Raw genomic sequence first — 19,650 nt, 5'->3', positions numbered from 1 at the left:
CAAACACTTGAGTTGAGAGAGAATGGATGTGGTCGAGCGAGCAGAGGATGGGTCCCGCAAGCGCAGGCCAGCGTGGTGCACGCAAATTCAAATTGAGAGCTTGCGAGTATCACTTTGAGCGAACAGAACTACATTGTCGCACGCAATAAATTAATTGGAGAGCAGGGATTTTTATTCCACTGACTACATGTCAAGACTCAAATGACTGCACTTACAAATACGCTGCATCCCCACACGGATGTCTCCTCCCCATTTAACCCCAATTTTCCAGTTTGCTGTCCAAAATCCACCTTGCGCTCTGAACTTCATTTTATCGTTTTATAACAGGAAAATTCTACCCAATGAACATAGCGTGTAGCAGTCTACTGAAACACAATTGGTCATGTTTTTGGATCAATCACGAATGCTCTAACTGGATTTTTGAGTTTCCATAAGGTTAGGGTTAAACGTGCTACACATAGGATTTATTAATATTTTTGCATTGTGATTTCAGAAAATGTGCATAATATATCTGCAGTAATAATGGAGTGATAGTATTACTTACCCGCCAGTGTTGTGATTTGCTGATATTTGCCTATTGATTTCTCCCCCCTGAGCAGCAGCAAAATGGGTTCTGACTTTGTGGACTTTTGTTATCTAATGGAAATTGCTTTGTCATTTCCAAAACCGCTTTTTGAAGCTGGTGGACCCAAACCAAAACGTTTGGTTTTGGTCCACCAGCTTTAAACAGCTGTAAAAATGATTATTTAAAAAAATAAAATGAAAAAATACTTTACAGCGATTTAGATGATACAATAATTCCCTTCAATATTCAGTGCTTGATCTCTCACAAAATCTGACTTTGAGCAAACAGTGTAGAGTTTTTGCAACCAGGAAATGACAGAGCGATTTCACTAGATAACACAGCCATAAAGTCAAAACAGCTTTTCCATTTTGACAACAGATGCCACTCTGGTGGGAGAAATCAATAGGCAAATATCACAGCCAATCACAACACTGGCAGATAAGTTATATTGTTAAACACTACAGTTCCAATATTACTGCAGATATATTATTGAAATTTTGGGAAATTAGAATGCACAAATGAATTTTAAAAAATTGTAACACCTTTATGTTTAGGTTTAAAATCAGATAAAATAGGCAGGGTTAATGACTTTGGCTGTGGTAACTAGTGAGCACCTATTTTTGAGCACAGAAGAGGAAAGTGTGAACGATGGCTGTCAATAAAGAGGTAAGTTTGATCGTTTTTCAGTAGAGAAACTAAAAAATAAACTAGCTTAGCTAATCAACTATCATTTCAAAATTGAAGGAGGTAGTTATTTGGTATTCTGTTTTAAAAGCAGGTTATTAGGTTAACGATAGTAGGTAGGAAGCTAACTAGCTAACCATCTAGCTAACGTTTAACTGTGTTTTAACCAAAGATGGTTTTGTTTTCTATACCGTCTCTGGTTTAACTAAGAGCATTGTAAGTCAACGAGGGATTTAGTAGAGGAAGAGGACTTGGGAGAATAGTATGACAGGGAAGGAGTGGCAGAAGAGTGGGGAGAGGCATGGTGTGAACAGACCACTGAAGTATACGAACAGACAGTGAAGACTCACAGTGCAAGAGGGCTATGATTGAGGAGGGGAAGTCGAGAGGTCAGGCCCCGAACCAAATAATAGCTAATATTGTAAAACGCTAAGCGCATACTTTAAAATTATTGAATAGATTTGATCACTTTTAATCTGTCTGTTTTTGTGCAGTTACAATAAATGGGGATGACGTCAAAAACAATTATCTCTCCATACCTCTTTCCATGCAGGTCCACTGTCACTAATATGTGGTGGTGAAGTCCCAATGGGCACAGAGGTCAATTCAACGTCTATTCCACGTTGGTTCAGCGTCATTTAATTGAAATGACGTGGAAACAACATTGATTAAACCAGTGTGTGCCAAGTGGGGTTGTTCTTTGCTCAGCTGACAGACCAGAGATACAGGAGCCCATTCGGTTCCAAGTTGCTTACCTTGGCTCTCCTCTACGTACAGCACTCTGGGGACTTCCAGCAGGTACCTATGACATCCACTAATCACTCCCGTAACTTAATCATTAATGGTACTGAGACTTCCTCAAATTTCTTTGAAACTGTATGATGGAATTGTGCATAGGACATTTGTCACATAGATAGGATGATGACCAGATGGTTCTATCCAGAGGATGGGTATACTGAATGTACTGTATATGATAGTCACTGCTAAATAATATATGTAGTGTAAATAAGGGATAAAGTGAACCTATAGGAGGATAGCTTTCTACGAGGAGGGTTGGGAATGAAATGACAGCAGGCTGTTCAATACTGAGCCATACTGACTGACGTGTCGTGGATTGGTACAGTTTGGCCCAATCCAGTCCCAAATCACTTATTTGGCGAAATTATTATCCATAGTTGCCTCTCTTGATACAGCCACAGCAGTCATAAAATGGACTGTTGCCTTGAGCTCCAATTGAACTCTGTCTATGACATTTCCCAACCTCTTATTTTATTTTCTCTCTCACTCCAGTTGTTCTCAGGAGACGGTCAGTGTGCGTAGAGAGAACATGTTTGACCAGGAGGAGTCAGGCTTCTACTTCATCACCCTGGATCACTACACCAACGAGGCAGAGGACATCAACTTTGGACCAGTGAGTCACCAACTCATCTTATGCCTTACACAACATTAGGAACACCTGCTCTTTCCATGACAAAGAGGTTGAAGTCGGAAGTTTACATACACTTAGGTTGGAGTCATTAAAACTAGTTTTTCAACCACTCCACAAATTTCTTGTTAACAAACTATAGTTTTGGCAAGTCGGTTAGGACATCTACTTTGTGCATGACACAAGTCATTTTTCCAACAATTGTTTACAGACAGATTATTTCACTTATAATAACGGTATCATAATTCCAGTTGGTCAGAAGTTTACATACACTAAGTTGACTGTGCCTTTAAACAGCTTGGAAAATTCCAGAAAATGATGTCATGGCTGTAGAAGCTTCTGATTGGCTAATTGACATAATTTGAGTCAATTGGAGGTGTACCTGTGGATGTATTTCAAGGCTTACCTTCAAACTCGGTGCCTCTTTGCTTGACATCATGGGAAAATCAAAAGAAATGAGCCAAGACCTCAGAAAGAAATTGTAGATCTCCACGAGTCTGGTTCATCCTTGGGAGCAATTTCCAAAAGCCTGAAGGTACCACGTTCATCTGTACAAAGAATAGTACGCAAGTATAAACACCATGGGACTGCGCAGCTGTCAAACCATTCAGGAAGGAGACGCGTTCAGTCTCCTAGAGATGAACGTACTTTGGTGCGAAAAGTGCAAATCAATCCCAGAACAACAGCAAAGGACCTTGTGAAGATGCTGGAGGAAATGGGTACAAAAGTATCTATATCCACAGTAAAACAAGTACTATATCGCCATAACCTGAAAGGTCGCTCAGCAAGGAAGAAGCCACTGCTCGAAAACCGCCATAAAAAAGCCAGACTACGGTTTGCAACTGCACATGGGGACAAAGATCGTACTTTTTGGAGAAATGTCCTCTGGTCTGATGAAACAAAAATAGAACTAGTTGGTCATAATGAGCATCGTTATGTTTGGAGGAAAAAGGGTGAGACTTGCAAGCCGAAGAACACCATCCTAACCGTGAAGCACGGGGATGGCAGCATCATGTTGTTGGGGTGCTTTGCTGCAGGAGGGACTGGTGCATTTCACAAAATAGATGCCATCATGAGGTAGGAAAATTGTGGATATATTGAAGCAACATCTCAAGACATCTGTCAGGAAGTTAAAGCTTGGTCGCAAATGGGTCTTCCAAATGGACAATGACCCCATGCATACTTCCAAAGTTGTGGCAAAATGGCTTAAGTACAACAAAGTCAAGGTATTGGAGTGGCCATCAGAAAGCCCTGACCTCAATCCTGTAGAAAATGTGTTTGCAGAACTGAAAAACGTGTGTGAGCAAGGAGGCCTACAAACCTGACTCAGTTATACCAGCTCTGTCAGGAGGAATGGGCCAAAATTCACCCAGCTTATTGTGGGAAGGCTACCCAAAACGTTTGACCCAAGTTAAACATTTTAAAGGCAATGCTACCAAATTAGTGGTTGTAAACTTCTGACCCACTGGGAATGTGATAAAAGAAATAAAAGCTGAAATAAATCATTCTCTCTACTATTATTCTGACATTTCACATTCTTAAAATAAAGCGGTGATCCTAACTGACCTAAGACAGGGAATTTTTACTAGGATTAGATGTCAGGAATTGTGAAAAACTGAGTTTAAATGTATTTGGCTAAGGTGTATGTAAACTTCAGACTTCAACTGTATACTGACCAGGTGAAAGCTATGATCCCTTGTTGATGTCGCTTATTAAATCCACTTCAATCAGTGTAGATGAAGAGGAGACAGGTTAAAGAAGGATTTTTAAGCCTTGAGACAATTGAGACATTTATTTTATTTTTAGTTCACCTTTTATTTAACCAGGTAGGCCAGTTGAGAACATGTTCTCATTTACAACTTCGACCTGGCCAAGATAAAGCATAGCAGTGCAACAAAAACAACACAGAGTTACAAATGGGATAAACACACTTACAGTCAATAACACAATAGAAAAGTTTATGTACGGTGTGTGCAAACTTCCGAGAACTTCAGAGACATGGATTGTGTATGTGTGCCATTGAGGGTGAATGGGCAAGACAAAAGATTTTAATGCTTTTTAATGGGGTATGGTAGTAGGTGCCAGGTGCACCATTTTAGTATAAGAACTGCAACGCTGCTGGGTTTTTCACACTCAACAGCTTCCTGTGTGTATCAAGAATTGTCCACCACCCAAAAAACATCCAGTCAGCTGTGGGAAGCATTGGATTAAACATGAGCCAGCATCCCTGCGGAACACTTCGACACCTTGTAGAGTCCACGTCTCGACGAATTGAGGCTGTTCTGAGGGCAAAAGGAGGTGCAACTCAATATTAGGAAGGTGTTCCTAATGTTCTAAAACCCCATTGGAAGAGACGACCCAAGGGTTCCTCGCCTCAAATCTCCTCCAATGGCTCTTCAGAAGGATGCGAGTAGAGAGGAAGTGAGGAGTTGAGCAGGGATGGATGAGGACAGAGCTCATGTCATTGTTTTAGGTAGAATCTTATGTTGAATGATACATGTATTATCTGTTTGCACTTATCTTTGTTCTTGTCCTCTTTTCACAGATGGCCCTGGCTTGCTGATAACATCTGATCTAATGAGACTCCCGATGCGATTTGACTCCTGTATTACTGACTGGATTCAATAAAACTTAATTTGAGATTCTGTAATTGATAGACAATGGTAGTTTGCAATCAGACAATTACTATAAAACAAATCTGTTTTCCTCAGTTCAATGTTTGGTGAATGCATGGCATTGTTTTGTTCTCAGTCCTCCTTTTGAATGCTGTGTGTACTGATTCAGTTCTAAATGACCTTTGAGTCCATCCTGGCCTCTTCCATTACCACAATGGATTGTCCGGTCTGCTGAGAGGGTCATTGGCTACCACCTGCTCTCCATCGCGGTACTGCATAACTCCAAGGCATGGAAGCATGCAGTAAAGATCATCGCTGACCTCTTCCACCCCCTCTGGCAAACGGTTCAGGTCAATCACGATCAAAATCTCCCACCACCTGAAGCATTTCTTCCCCCTGCGCTGTGGCCCTCACCAACCGGCCACCTGGTTCACAATGATCCTTTTATCCGCATGGACTTTGCACTATTCATCCGACTATGCACCCTGCACTATTCATCCGACTATGCACCCTGCACTATTCATCCACCGACTATGCACCCTGCACTATTCATCCACCGACTATGCACCCTGCACTATTCATCCGACTATGCACCCTGCACTATTAATCCGACTATGCACCCTGCACTATTCATCCGACTATGCACCCTGCACTATTCATCCGACTATGCACCCTGCACTATTCATCCACCGACTATGCACCCTGCACTATTCATCCACCGACTATGCACCCTGCACTATTCATCCGACTATGCACCCTGCACTATTCATCCGACTATGCACCCTGCACTATTCATCCACCGACTATGCACCCTGCACTATTCATCCACCGACTAGGCACCCTGCACTATTCATCCACCGACTATGCACCCTGCACTATTCATCCGACTATGCACCCTGCACTATTCATCCGACTATGCACCCTGCACTATTCATCCGACTATGCACCCTGCACTATTCATCCACCGACTATGCACCCTGCACTATTCATCCGACTATGCACCCTGCACTATTCATCCGACTATGCACCCTGCACTATTCATCTGACTATGCACCCTGCACTATTCATCCACCGACTCTGCACCCTGCACTATTCATCCACCGACTATGCACCCTGCACTATTCATCCACCGACTATGCACCCTGCACTATTCATCCACCGACTATGCACCCTGCACTATTCATCCACCGACTATGCACCCTGCACTATTCATCCACCGACTATGCACCCTGCACTATTCATCCACCGACTATGCACCCTGCACTAATCATCCACCGACTATGCACCCTGCACTATTCATCCACCGACTATGCACCCTGCACTATTCATCCACCGACTATGCACCCTGCACTATTCATCCACCGACTATGCACCCTGCACTATTCATCCACCGACTATGCACCCTGCACTATTCATCCACCGACTATGCACCCTGCACTATTCATCCCAGACCATCATTTAGGATGTAGTTTATAGTTCAGTCTAGTTTTTTAGCTTAGTGTTCATATTGTATGTGGATCTGTGGAAATTCTGTGTATAATGTCTTCATATTATGTTTATCATCTGTCTCTATATTCTGTTTATTGTGGTAGCACCATTTCACAGTTTGAGGAAGCACATATTCACCATAAAAATGCACATTTATAATAAAGCATTCTATGCATCTAGCATTGCATTTGCAGACGTATGTAAAATAGCCTACTAATCCTAATGTGATGAGTAGATAGTCATCATTTAGGCTAATAATATAACAAAAACTACTGTTCAATGTGTGGCGTATAGTAGGCTTAGGCTTTATCAGATACATTTCTTCTCTTGTTTTCATAAACACATTTCATGCAATTCTACTACACTTGATATGAGACATTAGAATCATATTTTTTAAGACAAAAAATACAGGGTAGTATAGGCCTATAGGCTACTACTGACACTGACAAACAGATCAATAAAAACAACCTTGTCTGCAACCAATCTAATCTACAGTAGGCCTATGAAAAAGGGAAACCAATTATACAGGCCTACCGTTTGGAAAGCAAATACCTACTGCTGAAAAGAATGCTAATCTGTCTGTAGAGGTTTAAAAAAATATTCTCAACCGCTTTTGAGCGATTTTGGTTGAACAGCACTGTTTTTCAAAGTAGCTTATCTTGAGATATTGGCAAGAGCGCATTGGCCATCACCTGTGAGTAGCCTATGCTTCATCTTCATCATTGCGTGAGTCAGTGTCACTAGAACGTTTATTTTGTAGCCTAAAATAACACCTACGTGAGAATGCTATTCATTGACTACAGTTCAGCATTCAACACCGTAGTGCCCTCAAAGCTCATCACTAAGCTAAGGACCCTGGGACTAAACACCTCCCTCTGCAACTGGATCCTAGACTTTCTGACAGGCTGCCCCCAGGTGGTAAGGGTAGGTAACAACACATCTGCCTCGCTGATCCCCTCAGGGGTGCGTGCTCAGTCCCCTCCTGTACTACCTGTTCACCCATGACTGCATGGCCAGGCACGACTCCCAACGCCATTATTAAGTTTGCCGACGACACAACAGTGGTAGGCCTGATCACCTACAACGATGAAACAGCCTATATGGAGGAGGTCAGAGACCTGGCCGTGTGGTGCCAGGATAACAACCTATCCCTCAATGTGATCAAGACAAAGGAGATGATTGTGGACTACGGAAAAAGGAAGACTGAGCATGCCCCCATTCTCATCGACGGGGCTGTAGTGGAGCAGGTTGGGAGCGTCAAGTTCCTTGGTGTCCACATCACCCAACAAACTATCATGGTCCAAACTAGGGTTGCAAAGGGTCAGAAATTTTCCACAGGATGTTAAGCCCGGGAATTTGGGGAATTTTGCTTAAATTCATCAAAAACTTTAGCTTATAACAGTGAACATTTTTGTGGGATACACATAAGACAATTCTAGGTCTTGTGGAATAAACTCCCCAATTCAATGGAATTGCAACCCTCTGCATGCACAGTGCATTCTAACACCACATGTCCAGTGCACTCTTCCATCACATGCACAGCTGATTCTCAAAATCTTGCACACTAATGAGATGCTTTTGAGCCCACACTTCTACACTGTCTGATCCAAGGACTACACGCTTTCTGGTAAGTTTTGATTACAATACTGGGTGGGGTGAATATATTTTATACGACATATATTACTTTTTGTTAACTAGTAAATAGTAGCCTACAGCAAAGTGTGTTTAGATCATTTCTAAGTTGTTAACAATTTCTGCTAGTTAGTTTTTGATACCATGTGGGTTTTAGCTTGCTTGAGCCTGCTAACTGAGGAGTGTTAATTCACCTGTATGCATACGTTTCATTTTAATATATTTATCTTACAAAGGAGTTGTTTAATCTAACTGCTTAACTATTTATCTGTACATGGAATTGTATTCTGTTCTTTTCTTTACATTTTTATTTATTCTAATCTTTACAGGAAAATGCCACGGCCACCCTAGTCATAGACTGTTCTCTCTGCTACCGCACGGGAAGAGGTACCGGAGTACCAAGTCTATGCCGAAAAGGCTTCTTAACAGCTTCTACCCCCAAGCCATAAGACTCCTGAACAGCTAATAAAATGTCTACCCAGACAATTTGCATTGTCCCCCCACCCACCCCCTCTTTTACACTGCTGGTACTCTCTGTTTATTATCTATGCATAGTCACTTTAACTCTAACTACATATGTAACAGTATAACTTTAGACCGTCCCCTCGCCCATACCCGGGCGCGAACCAGGGACCCTCTGCACACGTCAACAACAGTCACCCACGAAGCATCGCTCCACAAAAGCCGCGGCCCTTGCAGAGCAACCACTACTTCAAGGTCTAAGAGCAAGTGACGTTACCGATTGAAACGCTATTTATCGCGCACCGCTAACTAAGCTAGCCGTTTCACATCCGTTACACATATACTGTACATATTACCTCAATTACCTCGACTAACCTGTGTCACCACACATTGACTCTGTGCCGGTACCCCCTGTATATAGCCTTGCTACTGTTATTTTACTGCTGCTCTTTAATTATTTGTTATTTATATTTTACATTTTTTACTTATCTATTTTTTACTTAACACTTATTTTTCTTAAAACTGCATTGTTGGTTAAGGGCTTGTTAGTAAGCATTTCACTGTTGTATTTGGCACACGTGACAAATACAATTTGATTTGATTTATACTATATACACTGAGTGTACAAAACATTAATAACAACTTCCTAATATTAAGTTAAATATATATTTTTTATCACCCATCTTCACACAATACCCCATGACAAAGTGGAAACATGTTTTTTTTAAACATCTTTTCTCACTCACACCCCTGAGTCAAAACATGTTAGAATCACCTTTGGCAGCGATTACAGCTGTGACTCTATCTGGGTAAATCTTTAAGAGCTTTGCACACCTGGATTGTACAATATCTTATTCTTTTTAGAATTCTTCATGCTCTGCCAAGTTGGTTGTTGATCATTGCTAGACAGCCATTTTCAAATCTTGCCATAGGTTTTCAAGACGATTTAAGTCAAACTGTATCTAGGCCACTCGGGAACATTCAACGTCGTCTTGGTAAGCAACTCCAGTGTAGATTTAGTCTTGTGTTTTAGGTTGTTGTTCCCTGCTGAAGGGGAATTTGTCACCCAGTGTATGTTGGAAAGCAGACTGGACCAGGTTTCCTCTAGGATTTTAGCTATATTCCATTTATTTGTATCCTTAAAAAAACTCCCTAGTCCTTGCCGATGACAAGAATACCCTTAACATGATGCAGCCAACACCATGCTTGAAAATATGAAGAGTGGTACTCAAACATAACATTTTGTATTTCTGGACATAAAGTTAATTTATTTCCCACATTTTTTACAGTTTTACTTTAGTGCCTTATTGCAAACAGGATGCATGTTTTGTAATACTTTTATTCTGTACAAGCTTGCTTCTTTTCACTCTGACATTTCGGGTAGTATCGTGGAGTAACTACAATGTTGTTGATCCATCCTTAGTTTTTTCCTATCACAGCCATTAAACTCTGCAACTGTTTTAAAGCACCTTTCCTAACTCAGTTGCCAGAGAGGAAAGAAACTGCTCAGGGATGTCACCATGAGACCAATGTTGACTGTATCTTTGTAGTGACTGGGTGTATTGATACACCATACAAAGTGTAATTAATAACTTCACCAGGCTCAAAGGGATATTCAATGTCTGCTATTTTTTTTAAACCCATCTACCAATAGGTTCCCCTTTTTGCGAGGCATTGGAAAACGCCCCTGGTCTTTGTTTTAATCTGTGTTTGAAATTCACTGCTTGACACAGGGACCTTACATACAGTATACAGTTGAAGTCTGAAGTTTATATACACCTTAGCCAAATACATTGAAACTCAGTTTTTCACAATTCCTGACATTTAATCCTAGTAGAAATTCCCTGTCTTAGGTCAGTTAGGATCTTCACTTTATTTTAAGAATGTGAAATGTCAGAATAATAGTAGAAAGAATGATTTATTTCAGCTTTTATTTCTTTCATCACATTCCCAGTGGGTCAAAAGTTTAAATACATGTGTACTCAATTAGTATTTGCTAGCGATGCCTTTAAATTGTTTAACTTGGGACAAACGTTTCGGGTAGCCTTCCGCAAGCTTCCCACGTTGGGTGAATTTTGGCCCATTCCGCCTGACAGAACTGGTATAACTGAGTCAGGTTTCTGGACCTCCTTGCTCGCACACACTTTTTCAGTTCTGCCCACAAATCTTCTATTGGATTGAGGTCAGGGCTTTGTGATGGCCACTCCAATACCTTGACATTGCCATTTTGCCACAACTTTGGAAGTATGCATGGGGTCATTGTCCATTTGGAAGACCCATTTGCGACAAGCTTTAACTTCCTGACTGATGTCTTGATATGTTGCTTCAATATATCTTCATAATAGTTTTCCTCCCTTCCTCCCTCATCTATTTTGTGAAGTGCACCAGTCCCTCCTTCAGCAAAGCACCCCCACAACAAGATGCTGCCACCCCCGTGCTTCACGGTTGGGATGGTGTTCTTCAGCTTGCAAGCCTCCCCATTATTCCTCCAAACATAACGATGCTCATTAGGGCCAAACAGTTCTATTTTTGTTTCATCAGACCAGAGGACATTTCTCCAAAAAATACGATCTTTGTCCCGATGTGCAGTTGCAAACCGTGGCTTTTTTATGGCAGTTTTCGAGCAGTGGCTTCTTCCTTGCTGAGCGGCCTTTCAGGTTTTGTCGATTTAGGACTCATTTTACTGTGGATATAGATACTTTTGTACCTGAGTTACACGGGGTGGGTGCCGGAGCTAGCGGTCGAGCAGCGGAGAGGGCCAGAGCCTGTGTGGGAGTCGATAGAGGAAGGTAATGAGAGATACCGGAAAGAGGTTTTGGCAAGGAGTATGCTGCAGCGCAGGCGCGCTGAAGAGCGCCTTCTCAGCCTGGCACCATCTGTGCCAGCTCTACACACCAAGTCTCCAGTGCGCCTCCACAGCCCAGTACGTCCTGTGCTAGCTCCCCGCACTCACCGTGCGGAGTGTGTCATCGTTCCGGTACAATTTGTGCCGGCTCTTCGCACCAGGTCTCCAGTGCGCCTCCACAGCCCAGTACGTCCTGTGCTAGCTCCCCACCATTCACCGTGCGGTGGTTGTCATCTGTTCGGTACCAGTTGTGCCGGCTCCACGCACCAGGTCTCCAGTACATCTCCCCAGTCCGGTACATCATGTGCCTGCTACCACCTGTGCCGGCTCCACGCACTAGGCCTCCAGTGTGCCTTCCCAGTCCAGTACGTCCTGTGTCTCCTCCTCACACTTGCCCTGAAGTGAGTATCACCAATCCGGTGCCACCTGTGCCGGCTCTACTCACCAGGCTTCCGGCGACGGTCCCCAGTCCAGAGCTTCCGGCGACGGTCCCCAGTCCAGAACTTCCTGCGACGGCTCACAGTCCGGAGCTTCCGGCGACGGTTCACAGTCCGGAACCTCCGGCGACGGTTCACAGTCCGGAACCTCCGGCGACGGTTCACAGTCCGGAACCTCCGGCGACAGTTCACCGTCCAGAACCTCCGGCGACGGTTCACGGTCCGGAACCTTCTGCGACGGTCCACGGTCCGGAACCTCCTACGACGGTCCACGGTCCGGAACCTCCTGCGACGGTCCACGGTCCGGAACCTCCTGCGACGGTCCACGGTCCGGAACCTCCTGCGACGGTCCACGGTCCAGAACCTCCAGCTCCCTCTACGCCGGTGCCCAGTCCAGGCACGTCGTCCAGTCCCGCTCCAAGGCAGGAGTCTTCCTCTGCGCCGGTGTCCAGTCCCGGCACGGCGTCCAGTCCCGCTCCATGGCAGGAGCCTTCCTCTGCGCCGATGTCCAGTCCATGCACGGCGTCCAGTGCCGCTCCAAGGCCGGAGCCCACGTTTCGCTGTTTCTTTATTTTGTCTTGTTTAAAGTTTCACATCAATAAACATGTGGAACCCAGATCACGCTGCGCTTTGGTCTGATTATGCTTCCAACGACGATCGTGACACCAACTCAAACCTCTTCCTGCGTCTATGGATCTGTGAAAATGACGTTCTGCTCCCTCAAAGTGCTCTCAACTAGCCTGTGCATCCGCTGTACCCATCCCCTGCTCCCTCGACCACATTGTTCTCTCTTAACTCAGTGTTTGCTCATGCAATATGATGTTTCATCTTGCTCGTGTGCACCATCTCGCGGCAGTTCAACTTTGGAATTGGATTTGAATCCATTGTTTACACATCCAGTGGTGAGGAACAATCCACCCTGTCCTATACTCCTGTGACACCCGGGCCTGGCTCCAAGAGGGGACAAAAGGGGTCTTCGCCCCTTCAGTTGAAACTTGTGCCACCTCAGTTTAAGTTTTATGTCTCTATATAAAAATAGCCAAATGAAAATGATTGAATGACAGTATCTCCACTGCGCTGTATCAGCACTATAGACAGAGCGCACGGCGGAGTGTGTGTTTGTGTGTTGGGGACTATGGAAAGCCACTGGGTGGTTACGTATCTCCTTTGTTTTTCCATAAAAAGCGCAGGAAAACGCTGCTTATCTGTGGTAGGCTACATGAATAGCGTTGTAGGCTATGTGAATAGCACTGTAGGCTACATGAATAACATTGAAGGCTATGTGAATAACGTTGTAGGCTATGTGAATAGCACTGTAGGCTACATGAATAACGTTGAAGGCTATGTGAATAATGTTGTAGGCTACGTGAATAACGTTGTAGGCTACGTGAATAACGAGATATATGCCGCCGCCTGTAATATTGGATTTGGATTTATAAGGATGGGGTCAAGTTAAGTTTAGCCTGCAGTTAAAGCTGCTTCACTCACACCCCACCACTACAAAGTTTAGTTAGCTGTAAAAGGCATTAGTGTTATTAGCGCTAACCAGCTAATATGCCACTGCCTCGATGCGCCGCCAGGATAATGGCTCAACAGCCCAATCCACCCCGACTATCCCTGACAATCTTGGAACAGAGGAGCCAGCCCAGGTTTGTAGTCACAAGTTTTCTGTCTAAAAAGTTAATTTAATAGCAACCAGTTTATAGGAAGAGAGTGTCTGGAATACTCAGTTACTGCAGATGCTTCATTTTAGTTCCCATGTGGAAAGTTCTGTGTTGGGTCCAGTGCTAACACAGACAAGGCCTTCACCCAAGCTGGGTATTCTAACTGGAAGCATGCTATTGATAGAAGCGAAGGATTCGCTAGGCACGCATGAAGCAAGGAGCTTTTGAAATGCACTGCACTGTGGAAAGAAAAATAAGTTGTATTCGGCTGCATTCACATATGTAACAGTATAGCTTCCGTCCCTCTCCTCGCCCCAACCTGGGCTCGAACCAGGGACCCTCTGCACACATCCCAACTGACACCCATGAAGCATCGTTACCCATCGCTCCACAAAAGCCGCGGCCCTTGCAGAGCAAGGGGAACCACTACTTCAAGGTCTCAAAGTGAGTGACATCACTGATTGAAACGCTATTAGCGCGCACCACCACTAACTAGCTAGCCATTTCACATCGGTTACACATAGGCAGTTTGTAAAAGGGGAATTACCCTATCTATCTTGTAGCCTATAATCATTACCAAAATGGCCTTGCTTTAGTGTGTAGGGCGCTGTCCATTGAGCTGACACAGTGCAGTGGAGATGGGTTGCAGATTTCGCACCAACTTGTCACTTCCAAAACACTCAGCATTTTAACTTTATGTTTATTATGGTATATAATTCCAATGCAAGAACCCCCCAAAAGTGTGCCCCCTCACTGATTTCAACTGTCCCATTAGGTTTGGTGACACCTCCCTCTCTGACAGCTGTGTGTGTGTGTGTGTGTGTGTGTGTGTGTGTGCGTGCGTGCGTGCGTGCGTGCGTGCGTGCGTGTGTGTTTTCCAGTCTAAATATTTAACAGATAAATAGTTTAGATTGGGGAGATTAAACAGTGTCAAATGAAGAGGGGCAATGGAAAGTGCTGTCTGTATATGGGCAAACTTGCAGTGAAATGCTGCTTGTGAGACAAGACTAAAGTTTTCCATAGTCTTGTGAAAGTGACTTTGGAAAAAGCACCAAATGGGCTGTACCACTTGACCTCGGATTAGGGGTGTGCGAGTAAGGGAGGATAATCCTACACAACACAACACACACCCAGCCCTCTTGTGGAGTGCTCCACTGTCAGTCAGACAACAAAGCAGTCTGTGAGGGGATTACTCTCTCTCTTTCGCTCTCCTCTCTCTCCTTCCCTCTGTCATCTCTTCATTAGTGGATTCACCCTTTCATCACTTACTCAGTAGCTCGATCTCTCCATGTATCCTCTCTTTTCCCTATCAACCAACCTATCTCGTCCTTCATCGCGTTCCGTTGAAATGTGAGCAAATTTGTGGGGAATGTTACCACTGTTGGTACCTGAGATCAGGGACAGCGACAGAGCTATCTGGAACTGATTTATTATTAACACGTGACCAGTGAGAATGTTACCAGTCAGAAAAGGGACTAGTGGTGGAAGCTGCATTTGGAGTGTTAATTGGGATTCTTGGCAGAAGACTAATCTGCTGAAATCTCTTCAGTAATCCAATGGTTTCATTAAATCTTGCCTAAGGATATGGACAGGAATCAGTTAAAGGGTGCATGACATAAAGGACTTTTCTCCCTTTCACATGTTTTGTACGGGTATGGCTTACCTCCACACACTAACATTTGCTTTCTTCATTTTACACACCCTCGTAGCTACCTGCCAGTATTATTTTCAAATCCCCTTTCACCGTCCTTCTCATTTTTAATTTTCTGTTTCAAAGGTGCTTCCCTGGCAGGCCTTCAAAGCCTTGGCAGAGCATGAGAGCGTGCTGTGGAGAATGGAGTAATTGCAGTCTTAAGATTGCACTGATGATGGTTTCACTGTGAGGTGGTGGGGGGTGTCTGACGATGTTCCCTCCAGTATGAAATTAATTCTCAAAACAGTGCATCACTTTAGTAAAAACACATGCTTGGCTTTAACCTTGTTTTTTGTGCTTGTTTGATCTGAATTCTCTTCCAAACCTTTTCGCTCATTTTCCCTCCCATCTCTCTCCCTCATAAGTCCCTGTTTTTCTCTATCCCTGCCTTCTCTCTCCGTCTCTGCCTGCACCTCCCTCTCTTTCGTAAAGGTTAAGTGGGATAAATAATATTTTCTGTATGCCTCGCAGAGCGTTATGGGTAATTGGGGGACCATTGAATGGAGAACAAGGTCCAAGAGCCATGTCAGCAATAAGAAAAAACATAAACAAACTAATCTGGCAAATGACATGTAGCTGTTTTAACAAACCAGACAGATTTCCCTTTCAAAATCCACCTAATTGAAACCAACTCGCTCTCTAGCCCTGTCTCTTTCTTTGTCTCTGACTTTGGATATTCAATATCTCCATCTTTCTGCTTCAAATACACACACCTCTCTCTTATGAAACTTAAAAAAAAATAATAATATTACAAAGAATGGAAACCTAGATGTTCCCTTGTGTGCTGGTATGTGTGAGGGAGACAGGAATGAAGAAGGCAAAGTGAAAAGAAGGAGGGGGAGAAGGGAGTTGAGGGAGGCGAGAAGGGTCTAGGGAGTTCTCTCTCTCCTCGGGACTCTCCGACTTTCTTCTTGCACTCATCCGCCAAACAAAGAGAAGGGGTATTTGTAGTCTGCTCATCTCTAATCAACCATGTGATTTGGGTTTGATGAGCCTTTTCATGTGTGGTTAGAGTCCGGGGCCTCAGTGTGCATGTCTACCTCTCACAGGCTGATACAACTGAGAGTAAGACAAACGCAGCTCCACTCCACAACGTTTAGAAAATGTCAACTTTCTGACCTCAGTGGCCTCAACCTCAGTTGTAAGAAACCAACCTTAGAGTGGAATGCTGTTGTTGTGTCTGAGCTCCGGTTGTGTCATGGTTGGTCTATGTTAAGGGCATCGTCTGATGGGGACTGAGTCATGAGGTAGGATTGTGGGTGCTATATCTCAGTCCTTAACTCATTAAATAACACAGATAAAGGTTCACACAACACTCACAAAATACTTCAGATAAAGCAGCACTCACTTATCAGGTCTGGGGGAAGGCTCCAGGAAGGGCACGCTAGTAGCATTTCACCAAACGGCTGTTTTATGGGACTGACGCCACAGAGTTCACATTTATACACCTTTCTAGACCTGAAAATTATGTGTTAACCAACAGAGTCTTCCCAGCTCCGATTGCACTCAATTACGGTGTGTGTACAGTCGTTTTTACACTGCTGCTGCTCGCTGTTTATTATCTATGCATAGTCACTTTACCCCTACCTACATGTACAAATTACCTTGACTAACCTGTTCCCCGCACATTGACTAGGTACCGGTAACCCCTGTATATAGCCTCATTATTGTTATTTTGTGTTGATTTTTATTTATTTTAATTTTGTCTATTTAGGAAATATTTTCGGAACTATATTTTCTTAAAACTGCGTTCTTGGTTAAGGGCTTGTAAGTAAACATTTCATTGTTGTATTCGGCGCATTTGACAAATACTATTTGATTTGATTTCTTGGCATGTAATTAACTATGGTGTGAAACCCTAAGAACTGTGTATAAAATGCTTTTCAAGTTTCAATTTTTGTTGTCACAGAGAGCAATTGGTTTTGCAGCAAAGGAGCATAAAAAACAGTGATCACATCAAATGGATCACAGTGACAGTGAATACAATGAGCTGGCCCATCAAGTCATAGGGCTGACAGCCATCAATACACATTTATACAGCAGGCACACTAGTGATCATCATACAACTGTATAACTGTAAGGGCGTTCGTCTGTAGGAGGAAGAGAAGCGGACCAAAGCGCAGCGTGGTGGTTATTCATGTTTTAATAAATCCCTACACATGAACAAACTAACAAAAACAAGAAATGTGCAAACGCAAAACAGTCCTATCCTGTGACAACAAACACAGTGACAGGAACAATCACCCACAAACACACAGTGAAACCCAGGCTACCTAAATATGGTTCCCAATCAGAGACAATGACGAACACCTGCCTCTGATTGAGAACCATATCAGGCCGAACATAGAACTAGACCAAAACATAGAAAAACAAACATAGACTACCCACCCAACTCACGCCCTGACCATACTAAATAAATACAAAAACAACGGAAATAGAGGTCAGAACGTGACAATAACAAGCCAAAGCTGCTTAATTATTATTTACTAGGCAAGTCAGTTAAGAACAAATTCTTATTTACAATGACAGGCTACCCCAGCCAAACCCGGACGACACTGGGCCAATTGTGCACCACCCTATGGCACTCCCAATCACTGCAGGATGTGATACAGCCTGGATTTGAAGTGACGACTGTAGTGACGAGTCTTGCACTGAGATGCAGTACCTTATAACTCTGCGCCACTCAGGAGCCCATAAGTAAATGCTCTGTGCATTCTTAGATCATCTCGCCAACAACATATCAACAATGTGCTGACAAAAACAAAAAAGCATTGTCAACATCACCTTCATCATCCTCATCAACAACATATTACCATTGTCTTCCTCAACATCCTCATCCCTAGCCTTCCCTGTATTGAAAAGGGAAATGGCTATAGGGGTGAAGGAGTGCTTGTACCTCAGTGGCGGTCAGTAAGATGAGGGAGGACGCTATTTTTTAAAAATTAGCATGGCCTTATGTCTATTACAGCATATTGGATGACTGTCATTCATATTCCATTCACTCAGCTCAATGTAACATCGATAGGTTTAGCCTACTACATGATATTCAAACGTTCCCTATACCCATCATGAGGTTGCTACAACCTAGCCTATGAATTAAAGTTTACAACGGACACTACTGTTCAAAAGTTTGGGGTCACTTAGAAATGTCCTTCTTTTTGAAATAAAAGTAAATTTTTTGTCCATTAAAATAACATCAAATTGATAAGAAATACTGTGTAGACATGGTTAATGTTGTAAATGACTATTGTAGCTGGAAATGGCTGATTTTTTATGGAATATCTACATAGGCGTACAGAGGCCCATTATCAGCAACCATCACTCCTGTGTTCCAATGGCACGTTGTGTTAGCTAATCCAAGTTTATCATTTTAAAAGGCTAATTGATCATTAGAAAACCCCTTTGCAATTATGTTAACACAGCTGAAAACTGTTGTCCTGATTAAAGAAGCAATAGAACTGTCCTTCTTTAGACTAGTTGAGTATCTGGAGTATCAGCATTTGTGGGTTCGATTACAGGCTCAAAATGGCTAGAAACAAAGACCTTTCTTCTGAAACTCATCAGTCTATTCTTGTTCTAAGAAATGGCTATTCCATGTGAGAAATTGCCAAGAAACTAAAGATCTCGTACAACGATGTGTACTACTCCCTTCACAGAACAGTGCAAACTGGCTCTAACCAGAATATAAAGAGGAGTGGGAGACCCCGGTGCACAACTGAGCAAGAGGACAAGTACATTAGAGTGTCTAGTTTGAGAAACAGGCGCATCTCAAGTCCTCAACTGGCAGCTTCATTAAATAGTACCCGCAAAACACCAGTCTCAACGTCAACAGTGAAGAGGCGACTCCGGGATGCTGGTTTTCTAGGCAGAGTTGTCAATAAAAATAAAATGTTAAGATTGGCAAAAGAACACAGAGGAAATCTGCCTAGAAGGCCAGCATCCCGGAGTCCAAACCTTTGAACGGTAGTGTTATCAGGAATCAAGGTAAGACCCAAGTGCAGACTGTGTTGAAGTAACGATGTTTATTAAACCAACAGGGGCAGGCAAACGATAGGTCAAGGCAGGCAGGGGTCGAATATCCAGAGTAGTGCGGCCAAGGTACAGGACGGCAGGCAGGCTCAGGGACAGGCAGCGTGGTC

The 19,650-nt window shown here is 43.3% G+C and overlaps 1 protein-coding gene and 1 long non-coding RNA gene across 2 annotated transcripts in view; both read left to right on the top strand.

Annotated features, from left to right (window-relative positions):
• LOC110509926 (ephrin-B2) overlaps positions 1-19,650 on the top strand; it is a 77,325-nt gene that overhangs the window by 5,297 nt on the left and 52,378 nt on the right. The gene's annotated exons all lie outside the window — the stretch shown is intronic.
• LOC149970383 (uncharacterized) lies at positions 1,883-6,941 on the top strand. The gene is made up of 3 exons (XR_016493264.1): positions 1,883-2,047; positions 2,540-2,660; positions 5,221-6,941. It is a non-coding gene; the product is annotated as an uncharacterized LOC149970383 (long non-coding RNA).

This window comes from Oncorhynchus mykiss, chromosome 29, assembly GCF_057628025.1.
Source record: "Oncorhynchus mykiss isolate SJ-2025 chromosome 29, ASM5762802v1, whole genome shotgun sequence".
Taxonomy (NCBI): domain Eukaryota; kingdom Metazoa; phylum Chordata; class Actinopteri; order Salmoniformes; family Salmonidae; genus Oncorhynchus; species Oncorhynchus mykiss.
Note: the sequence above shows the minus strand (reverse complement) of the source record. Positions and strands in the feature narration are given on the sequence as shown.